This window comes from Ursus maritimus, unplaced genomic scaffold (genome assembly GCF_017311325.1).
Source record: "Ursus maritimus isolate PB19 unplaced genomic scaffold, ASM1731132v1 scaffold_14, whole genome shotgun sequence".
In the NCBI taxonomy this organism is placed as follows: Eukaryota; Metazoa; Chordata; class Mammalia; order Carnivora; family Ursidae; genus Ursus; species Ursus maritimus.
This window is the reverse complement of record NW_024423786.1, coordinates 69,808,380-69,820,119: the sequence shown is the minus strand read 5'-3', so window position 1 is coordinate 69,820,119 and position 11,740 is coordinate 69,808,380.

Below are 11,740 nucleotides of genomic sequence, written 5' to 3'. Positions count from 1 at the left end.
GACCAACATGCAGGGCACACAGCAGCCAATGCACACTGACTTTGAGAGGACCCAGATGTTGGAAATAGTAGGAAAACACTTCGAAGCAAGTCTTATAAATATGATCAAAGAATTAAAGGAAAATGTCATGGTAATGAATCAACAGATACTCATTAGAAAAATAGAAATTATTTTTTAAAGTGTATGCAAACTGTCAATTAGTTTCATCAATTGTAACCGACCACTCTGGTGGGAAATGTTAATAATGGGGAGGCTGGGGCACCTGGTTAAGCATCCTATTCTTGGTTTGGGCTCAGGTCGTGATCTCAGGGTCATGGGATCGAACCCAACATCAGGTTCCACAATGGGCATGGAGTCTGCTTAAGATTCTCTCTCTTCCTCTCCCTCTGCCCCTCCACTCATGCATGCGTGCTCTCTCTCTCTCTTTCCCTCTCTTCTCTCTCTTAAAAAAAAAAGAGCGAGAAGAGAGAGAAATAATGGAGGAGGCTATGCATGTGTGGGGACAGAGGGTATATGGGAAATCTGTACCTTCCCCTCAATTTTGCAGCAAACCTAAGACTGTTCTTAAGAAATTAAGTCTAGGGGCGCCTGGGTGGCTCAGTTGGTTAAGCATCTGCCTTCGGCTCAGGTCACGATCCCAGGGTCCTGGGATCGAGTCCTGTGTCGGGCTCCCTGCTCAGTGGGGAGCCTGCTTCTCCCTCTCCTGCTCTCCCTGCTTGTGCTCTCTCTCTCTCTCTGTCAAATAAATAAATTTTTAAAAAATAAATTTAAAAAGGCAGAAATAGGCCCATAAATACGGAGAGGAAGAGGGTGGGGGAATGGGCAAATGAGTGATGGAAGTGAGAAATAAAGGCTTCCGGTTTGGGTGAGTAAGTCATGGGGGATGAAAGGCACAGCTTAGACAACATAACAATATAGTCAATGGCATTGCAATAGGGTCGTACAGTGACAGGGTAGCTACAATTGTGGAGACCAGCATAATGGATAGACTGGCCAAATCACTCTGCTGTACACCTGAAACTAACAGAAGACTGAGTGTCAACTACGCTTCAATAAAATACTTTTATTTTTTTAATTTTTTAAAAGATTTTTATTTATTTATTTGAGAGAAAATGAGAGCAAGAGAGATCACAGAGGCAGAGGGAGAAGCAGACTCGCCACTGAACAGGGAGCCCGATGCGGGGCTCGATCCCACGACCCTGAGATCATGACCTGAGCTGAAGACAGACGCTCAACCAACTGAGCCACACGGACGCCCCAACAAAATAATTTTAAAAATTAAGTCTTTTTAGAAAGTCTATGCAAACCATGTATCAGATAAGAGGTTAGTTTCCAAAAGATACAAGGAACCCCTAGAACTCAATAGCAGAAGAAAAATAACTCATTTTAAAAATGAACTAAAGACTTGAACAGACGCTTCTCCAAAGGAAACATACAATTGGCCAATGGGCACATGAAAAGATGTTTAATGTCACTAATCATCAAGGAAATGCAAATCAAGACCACAATGAGATATCACCTCACATGTGTGAGGATGGCTAGTATCAAAGTAACAAAAAAGGCGTTGACAAGGATGTAGAGAAATTGGAAACTTTGTACACTGCTGGTGGGAATCCAAATAGTTCAGCTGCTGTGGAAAACAATATGGAGGTTCCTCTAAAAATTAAAAGAGAACTACCATATAATCCAGCAATCTCACTTCTGAGTATCCCAAACAAACCTGAAATCAGGACCTCGAGGAGATACCAGCACTCCAACATTCAGGGCATCACTATTCACGGTAGCCACAAACGTGGCTGGAAACAGCCTAGATATCCATCGATAGATGAATGGGTAGAGATAATGTGCGGGTGTAGACATACAATGGAATATTGTTCAGCTTTAAAAAAGAAGGAAATCCTGCCAAATGCAATGACATGAGTGAAACCTGAGGATACTGTGCTTAGTGAAACAAGCCAGTTATCGAAGGACAAATACTGAAGGATTCCACTTACGCGAGGTGTCTAAAATAGTCAAACTCGTAGAATCGAAGTGAACCATGGTGCTTGCCAGGGGGCTGGGGAGAGGAGAAATGGCATTGCTAATCAATGAGCATAAAGTCTCAGTTGTGCAAGACGAATGAGTTCTGGAGCTCTGTTTTACAACACTGTCCCGATAATGGACGCTACCGTATCACATACTTAAACATGTGTTAACAGGGTCAATCTTATGCTGTGTTATTACACCATGAAAGAAAATTCAAAAAAGAAGTCTAAATGGAAATTCTGGAGTTAAAAAGAACGATTACAGAAGTTAATTTACTAGAGGGACTGTACAGCAGTTTTGAGATGGCGGAAGAAAGAATCACTGCCCTTAGAGATAGGTTGCTAGAAATCATCCAATCTGAAGAATAGAGGGAAAATAAACAGATCGGAGGGCTGTGGGACACTGTCAAGCGTCTCAACATACAAGCAATGGGAGCCCCAGAAAAAGAAGAGAAATAAGCAGAAAAAAAACCAAACCCTGAATCAATGATGATTGAAAAAATCCCAGGGGCGCCTCAGTCAGTTAAGCATCTGCCTTCGGCTCAGGTCATGATCTCAGGGTCGTGAGATCAAGCCCCACGTCGGGCTCCCTGCTGGCTGTGGAGCCTGCTTAGGATTCTCTCTCTCTCTCTGTCCCCCACCCCGCTCTCTAAAAAAATAAAAATAAAAATAAAAAATAATAAAAATAATAAAAAATAAAAGCACAAGAGAAAAGCACCTCCGGTACAAGGAACGAACAGGAAGAGAGCCAATACAAATCCATCGCCATTCGACTAGTTATCAGAAACCACGGAGGACAGAATCCAGTGGATGACACGTTCAAAGCGCTGAAAGGAAAAAAAATGTCAACAAAGAATTCTAAACCAGTGAAAACAGTCTTCAAAAATGAAAGCGAGGTAAAAACACTCCCAGGTGACAACTGAGAGAATTTGCTCACAGCAGGCCTGCCCTAGCTAAACCATCAGAGCAGCTCCTTCGGGCTACGGGAAAGGGCACCTGCTGGGCGCCGAGATCCACAGGAAGACGCGGGGGCCTGGAAATGGTAAAGGGAAGTAACTGTGATTTGCGTGTTATCTTTTCTTCTCTTAATTTCTTTTTAGCACACAAAATAATTTAAACAATAATTATAGCACTGTATTGTTTGGTTAATGTATATAGATGTAATATACATGATCATAATAGCCCAAAGCAGGGAGGAGGAAATGGAGCCCTATTGCAGTAAAGTTGTTACATTTTCCAGAAATAAATCAGCATTAACCTGAAGTAGATTGTGATAGAAATTTTGTTTAAAGATTGTATTTATTTATTTGTCCGAGACAGAGAGAGACAGAGAGACAGCACAAGCAGGGGCAGCAGCAGACAGAGGGAGCAGCAGACTCCCCGCCGAGCAGGGAGCCCGATGCGGGACTTGATCCCAGGACCCTGGGATCACGACCTGAGCGGAAGGCAGACGCTTAACCCACTGAGCCATCCAGGCGTCCGTAGATTGTGATAAATTAAAGACACATATTGTAATCCCCGCAGCAACTTAAATAAATAGATAAATAGATAAATAAAAAATGAAAATAAAGCTTAAAAATAGGTTTAAAATGAGAAATTAAAATTATGTACTAAAAATATTCATTATTCATTCAACAAAAAAAAGACATTAAAAACGGGAACAAAAAGACATGAGACACATTATAAATATAATTATGCCACTGATTTGTACTCTTGGAAACCGTTTACGTGGCAAGTTTCAGGCTATATATGTTACCGCAGTAAAAACATTCTAAGTCTTAAATATTTTCTGTGTGTCATATAGAAACATACGGGCCTATAGGAAATGGACATAAAAGAGACAGAAAACAGCAAAAGGGCAGCTGAACATCCAACCCCATCGATGATTACGTTAAATGAGGGAGACCCAGAGCTCCAAATCGAAGAGCAGAGACTGTCAGACACGCGGAAGAGGCAAGATCACGTGTACAGTGTCTGCAAGAGACACGCCGTAGATTCAAAGACACAAACAGGTTGAAAGTAAGAGGACGGGAAAAGACAGGCCACGCAGACAGCAGCCGTGAGAGAGGCGGACTCGCTATACGGAGAGCGGGTAAGACAGACCGCAAGACACAACATTCAAAGTAAAAAGTTAAGGTATTCACTTTAGCAGGAGTCAAAAAGAGGTGTTAAATACCACTAGTATTTAACGGGACATTCTTAAGAATTACCAATGGAGGAATTTAACAAAGATGCTTAAGTAATTGCCCAATAATCTGAACCAGGACTCCGGACGGTCTCTTCTTGGAGAAGTGTACGCATCGAAACCCTTGTGCGCCTTCAAACCCAAAGGGAAGGCTCAAGACCCGGGATGTTTCTTCTCTCCCAGTCACCGCAAAAAAGCAGACTCGGTCAGGAGAGACTCGGGGGCCTGGCGCGCCTTCCACACCCTCACCTCCAGCAGAAATCAGTCTTGAAGAGCTGCACTACTCTCAGGTGCAAAAGCCCACAACTGTCCATAAACACTCAGCAATGTGTGGCCCTACCTGCCCACTCTTAGGGAAAAAAAAAAAAGTTCCATTATACATTCGAAATTTATTTATCTTTTAAAGATTTAATTAATTAATTAATTTAAGAGAGAGAGCGCGCATGAGCTGGGGCAGGGGCATGAGCAGGGAGCCCGATGCGGGGCTCGATCCCAGGACCCTGGGATCACGACCTGAGCCAGAGGCGGACGCTTAACCAATGGAGCCACCCAGGCGCCTGTGTCGGGAATTTAGATCACACGTTCGTAGGGAATGAATGCTAACACCTACGTTGGATTCTACCCACCGAGGGGAGTCACTCAGTAGCCTGGCCGACAACTGACAAAATTCTCTTTTGAACATGAGAGCAGTTTTCCCAGGGAACGGCATTCCCCACAAAAACATCTATACCCAAAGACGGGGGCACAGTCATCTTTTCTCTGCGTTTACCCTTGACCTGTGTGAGAACATGACCAAAACAGAGAGCTGGCAGTTTAAGGGTCCCACCGTCAGCTGGGTATGCTTCCAGCCATCTTCCTCTCAAACGGATTTACCTTTAAATACCTTTAATGGATGAGCTATTCCCAAAAGTTGAACAAAATGCCAAGCACACACCTGTAGACACTCAATAGATGTCTGGGGAGTAAATGAGTGTTACTGTGTCTCCGTCATCGACTTCAGACACTAACTTTGAGAAGAGCTTCCAAACTCACGGAAGCAGCTTAAACTTTCACACCACACAGAACTGACCACTCCTGGGTGTCATTATTTTTTTAGATTGTGTTAAAATACAAGTAAAATAGGGGCTCCTGGCTGGCTCAGTCGGTAATGCATGCAACGCTTGATCTCGGGGTTGTGAGTCCCAGCCCCACGGTGTAGAGTTTACTTAAAAACACAATCTTAACTACTATACATAAAATTTACCATCACAGCTACTTTTAAGGGTGCAGTTCAGTGGTATTAAAGATATTCACATTGGGGCACCTGGGTGGCTCAGTCGGTTAAGCGTCTGCCTTCGGCTCAGGTCATAATCCCAGAGTCCTGGGATCGAGCCCCGCGTCGGGCTCCCTGCTCAGCGGGGAGCCTGCTTCTCCCTCTCTTTTGCTGCTCTCTCTCTCCATCAAATAAATTTTTAAAATATCTTTAAAAAAAAGATATTCACAATGTTGTGCAGGCATCACCAGCCTCCATCCCCATATCTCTTTTCATCTTGGAAAACTGAAATTCCATGCCTGTTACACACTAATTCCCCAGTCTCCCGTTCCCCCCGCCAGCCCCTGGCAACCACCATCGTACTTTCTGTCTCTACGATTTTGACTACTCTAACTATGTCGTATAATTGGAATCATACAGTATTTGTCATTTTGTGATTGATTTCTTTCAGCGAGCATAATGTCCTCAAATTCACCCATGTTGTAACATATTCCAGAATTTCCTTCCTTTTTAAGGCGAATACTATTCCTTCATATGGATATGACACATTTCGCTTACCCACTCATCAGTCGATGGGCGGTTGGGCTGCTTCCATGTTTCAGCCGTCACAAGAATGCTGCTACGAAGACGGGGGTACAAACATCTCTCTGACACCCTGCTTTCCAATCCTTTGGGTATATACCCATTCGTGGAATTGCTGGGTCATATGGTAATTCTATTTTTAATTTTTTGAGGAAACTCCATACTGTTTTCCACAGTGGCTGCACCATTTTACATTCCTACCCACAGTGCATAAGGGCTGCAATTTCCCACACCCTTCCTGACCCGTATCTCCTGTTTTCTTCATAGCAGCCATGCTGATGGGTGTGGGACGATATTTCATTGTACTGTTGATTTGCATTTCCCTAACGATGAATACTGTTGGTATCTCTTCATGTGCTTGTCGGTGATTCTTATGTCTTCTCTGTAAGGACGTCTATCCAAATCCTTTGCCCATTTTTGATTTGAGTTGTTTCATTGTTGTTGAGTTTTATGAGTTCTCTATATGTTCTAGGTATTAATCCCTCATCAGATGAATGATTTGCAAATATTTTTCCCCCTTCTGTGGCTTGCGTTTTTACTCTGCGGACAGAGTCCTTGGATGTAAAAAATTTAAACATTTTCATGAAGTCCAATTTGTCAAATTTTTCTTCCATTACCTGCGGCTTTGGTGTCCTAGCCAAGAAATCATCACCAAATTCAAAATCAAGAGGCTTTGCCCTGTGTTTTCTTCTAAGAGTTTCACTGCCTTAGCTCTTCCATTAGGTCCTTGATTTGTTTTGAGTTAATTTTTTTAGTTAACTTGTGTATGTGGTGTTAGGGGTTCTTTTGCAGGTGGCTATCCCGCTTCCCCAGAACCATTTGTTGAAAAGACCGTGCTTTCCCCCACTGAATGGTCTTGGCACCCTTGTCAAAAATTGACTATAGTCGTGAGGATTTTTTTCTGGGCTTTCTATTCTATTCCATTTGTCTATATGTCTGTCTTCATGCCAATACCATAGTTTTGATTATGTATATTTGCAGTAAGTTTTGAAATCGGGAGGGTGAGTCCTCCCGTTGTGCTCTTTTTCAGGATGGTTTTTGCTATTTGGAATCCCTTGAGATTCCATATGAATTTTGATGGGTTTTCCTATTTCTGCAAAAAACAAACAAACAAACAAAACCACACACACACAAAAAACACATTTTTGGGATTTTGATATGGATTGCATTGGATACGTAGATTGCTTTGGGTAATATTGACATTTTAACAATATTAAATCTTCCAATCCATGAACATAAAATGTGTTTCCATGTATTTATGTCTTCTTTAATTTCTTTCAGCAATGTTTTATAGTTTTCATTATACAGGTTGTCACCTCCTTATTAAGAATATTAAAATATTCTTTTTTTTAAAATTTATTATTTATTCAACAGAGATAGCGACAGCCAGCAAGAGAGGGAACACAAGCAGGGGGAGTGGGAGAGGAAGAAGCAGGCTCATAGCGGAGGAGCCTGATGTGGGGCTCGATCCCATAACGCCGGGATCACGCCCTGAGCCAAAGGCAGATGCTTAACCGCTGTGCCACCCAGGTGCCCCAAGAATATTAAAATATTCTTAGATATTTTATTCTTTTTGATGTTATTATAAGTGGCATTGTTTTTGTAATTCCATTTGCAGATTGTTCATTGTGTATAGAAATGCGACTGTGTTTGTGTGTTGATTTTGTCTCCTACGGCTTTGCTGAATTCCCTTATTAGACCTAACAGCTTTTTAGTGGCGTCTTTAGGGTTTTCTATATATGAGCATTTCATCTGCAAACAGAAATATTTGTACTACTTCCTTTCCAATCTGGATGCCTTTTTTTTTTCTTGCTTAATTGCTCTGGCTAAACCTTCCAGTACTGTGTTGAATAGAAGTGGTGAAAGTGGGCATCCTTGCCTTGTTCCTAATCTTAGAGGAAAAGCTTTCAATCTTTCACAACTGAGTACTATGTTTGCTGCAGGTTTTTCATATATAGGTTTTATTATACACATTATTTATAATAATTATGTTATACATAATTTTATATTTATTACATAATTATGTTTATTTTGTTGAGTTTTTTTTAATCATGAAAGTGTGTTAAATTTTGTCAAATGCTTTTTCTGCATCAATTGAGATGACCATGGCATATTACACTGATTGTCTTATGTCGAACCACCCTTGCATCCCAGGAATAAATCCCACTTGGCCATGATGTATAGTTCTTTTAATCTGCTATTTGTTGGTATTTTGTTGAGGATTTTTGCATCAGTGTGTATAAAGGATACTGGTCTGTAGTTTTCTTGTAGTGTCTGTTCTGGCTTTGGCATCAGGGTTATGCTAGCTCATATAAAGCATTAGGAAGTATTCTTTCCTCTTCAAGTTTTTGGGAAGTTTGAAAACATGTGGTATTAGTTCTTTCAATGTTTGGTAGAAGTCACCGGTGAAACCATCAGCTCCAGGAGTTTTCTTTCTTGGGAGATTTTTCTTTTATTATTACTGATTCAATCTCCTTACTAGTTATAGGTCTATTCAGATTTTCTTTTCTTCATGATTTCTTCTTGGTAGGTTTGTGTTTCTAGGAAATTGTCCATTTCATCTAGGTTATCCAATTTGCTGGCACACAATTGTTCATAATACTCTCTTATAATCCTTTTTATTTTATTATTTATTATTTGTAGAAATATAGTATATATTACATATTATTTGTTACAATAGGGAGTAATGTCACTTAGTTATTATATATTATTATTTATTAGGACAGGGAGTAATGTCACTTTCATTTCTGATTTTAGTAATTTGAGTCTTCTCTCTTCTTTATAGTCCATCTAGCTAAAGGTTGATTTTTTTTTAAGATTTTATTTATTTATTTGACAGAGAGAGAGACAAACAGTAAGAGAGGGAACAGAAGCAGGGGGAGTGGGAGAGGAAGAAGCAGGCTTCCAGCGGAGCAGGGAGCCCGATGCGGGGCTTGACCCCAGGACCCTGGGTCATGACCTGAGCCAAAGGCACACGCTTAACGACTGAGCCACCCAGGTGCCCCTGGTTGGTCGATTTTGTTAATCTTTTTGAAGAAACGATTTTTGGTTTCATTGATTTTCTCTATTGTCTTTCTATAATCTATTTCATTGATCTCTGCTTCTTTTTTTTTTTTTTTTTAATCCATGGGCTAGAGTGAAGGAAAAAGGCACAAAAAGGAAGAAACAGCTTGATCTTTCTTGTTGAGGTTCTGGCTTCCCCGTGAAGTGAGTGGCCTTCCTGCACCCTCCCATCCACTGTTGCATTGTTCTCTCTCACTACTCTCTCTTGTTCTAGCCATAGTGAACATTCTCACTTGTCTAAGTTGTTCATTGTTCAACTTTCTCCTGAGATAATAAGTTTCAAAAGAGCAAGGAGCTGTACATCTGGTCCCCAGAATAATGTGTGGTATATCATAGGCACTCAAAAACATTGTTGAATGAAGGAGCTCAATCAACAAGAAAAAAGAAAGGAAAAGAAGGAGGAAGTAAATAGTGGCCCATATAAAAAAGGACAGGGATAGAAAACAATCAACCGCTCATTTAGATGTAACTCAAGGTACCAAACCCTCAGCTGCCCCAGAAATTGTTCCCTACCAACAAGTTTAAAAAGAACGGTTTGAAAGAACTATGCTCTACTATGTATTCTCCATATTGCAAAAGCTTGTTAGATTGAGAGTCAGAATATCAGTCGCATTTTACACATATTGCTATTTCAACTGAAAAGGGGAAAAAAACACATTTGTTTGTTTTTAGATCTTTGTGGGTTTTTTTTTTTAGCGTAAGCGTTTTTATCTACAAATTTCCCCAGTACTGCTTTTGCTGCATCCATTTTCATTCACCTCTAAGTATTCACGTCTAATTTCCCTTGTGATTCCTTCTTTGATCCACTGGTTGTTTAAAAGCATGCTGTTTAGGGGCGCCTGGGTGGCTCAGTCAGATAAGCATGTGACTCTTGATCTTAGCTCAGATCTTGACTTCAGGGTTGTAAGTTCAAGGCCCACGTCATGTTCCGTGCTCAGTGGGGAGTCTGCTTGAAGCTCCTCTCCCTCTACCCCTCCCCCCACTTGTGTGCTCTCTAAAATAAATAAAGCTTTAAAAAATGAAATCACGTGTTTAACTTCCACAATCTTGTGAATTTTCCAGTTTTATGTTATTGGTTTCTAACTTCATCCCATGTGGTCAGACAAGATACTTTGTACATCTTTTAAAATCTACTGAGATTTAATCTGTGGCTTCACATATGGTTTATCCTGGCAAACGACCTAAGTGCCCTTGAGAAGAGCGTCATGTTGTTGGGCGGAGTGCTCTGTGCACGTCTGTACGGTCTGGCTGGTTTATCGTGTTTGTCTATGTCCTGGTCTTCTGTCTGGTTCTATTCATTACTGAGTAGGGTATTGAAATCTATTATAGAATGCTCTGTTCATCCCTTCAGTTGCATTTTTCTGCTTCATATATTTTGATGGTCTGTCATTAGGTGTGTAAATGTTTGTCATTGTCATATCTTCTCGCCATATTGAGCCTTTTATTAATATATACCATCCTTCTTTGTCTCTTGCAGCCTTTTGTGATTCAAAATTCTATTTTACTTGATATTAGTATAACCACTCCTGCTCTCTTTTGGTTATTTGCGTGGAGTATCTTTCTTTCAACTGTGTTTTGGGGTCACAAATGAATCTCCTGTAGAGGGCACTTAATTGGATCATGTATTTTTGTCCATTCTGCTGACCTCTGTCTTTTGATTGGAGGGTTGAATCCATTTACCTTGATTACTAAGGAGGGGCTAACTTCTGTCATTGTGCTGTTTTCTATACACCCTATAGCTTTTTTGCTCGTTTCCTACACTCCTGTTTTCTTTCAGTGTTGATTTTTTGTAGTGAAATGTTTAAATTCCTTTTTAATTTCCATCTGTGTATAGGCTATAGCTATTTTCTCTGTGGTTACCCTGGGGACTACATTAGAACATTAGAATGTTCTAACCTGAATTTATAGCAGATTAATTTCAGTAACGTTTTTTTCTTTTGAATGGGACATACTTTCCTTTTTCTTGTATGCCTTGTGATTTTTTGTTGAACACTGGGCATTTAAACCTAATAATGTGATCACTGAAGATTAGATACTCCCCCTTTCCCAAGGTTCCCTGTTTTTTGTCTTTTATTGTTATGGTTGTAGGCTTTGCCAGGGATCAGACTGAGGTATAAACCTACATTTTTCTCAGGTCTTTTCCAAGACATTCCTTGGGCATGCACAGTCAGTTTCTAATTCCCCCTGCATAAGCACTTCTTTTTGAATGTCCTTGCTTTTGCCCTGAATTTCCTGAAAGAGGAAATACACACACACACACACACACACACATGCAACTGAAGGAGCGGTAAGGGCACTGGACAATTAAGTCTCCTGGCAGCTAGAGGGGGAGGGGCTTGCAACAATGACTGCCAGGCTCTTTGCACCACTGTCATCGGAAGCAGCAGCCAGTGATCAGAGCACAGATTCCCCCATAGTTGTAGTCTAGGGTCCTCGTCATCCCCCTTAGCTCCACATGGTATGTGCAGCCTGCCCCAGGAACACCTGCACACCTGCTGTGTGGCTGGGGGTGGGGGATGGGTAGTGCTACTGTGCTCTGAGCTAAAATTGATCAAAAGTAGCCACAAAGTACAGTCCACGTCTTCTCCTAGAATTTGCAAGCCTTTAACAGACCCCAGAATTCCAAAATAGTTC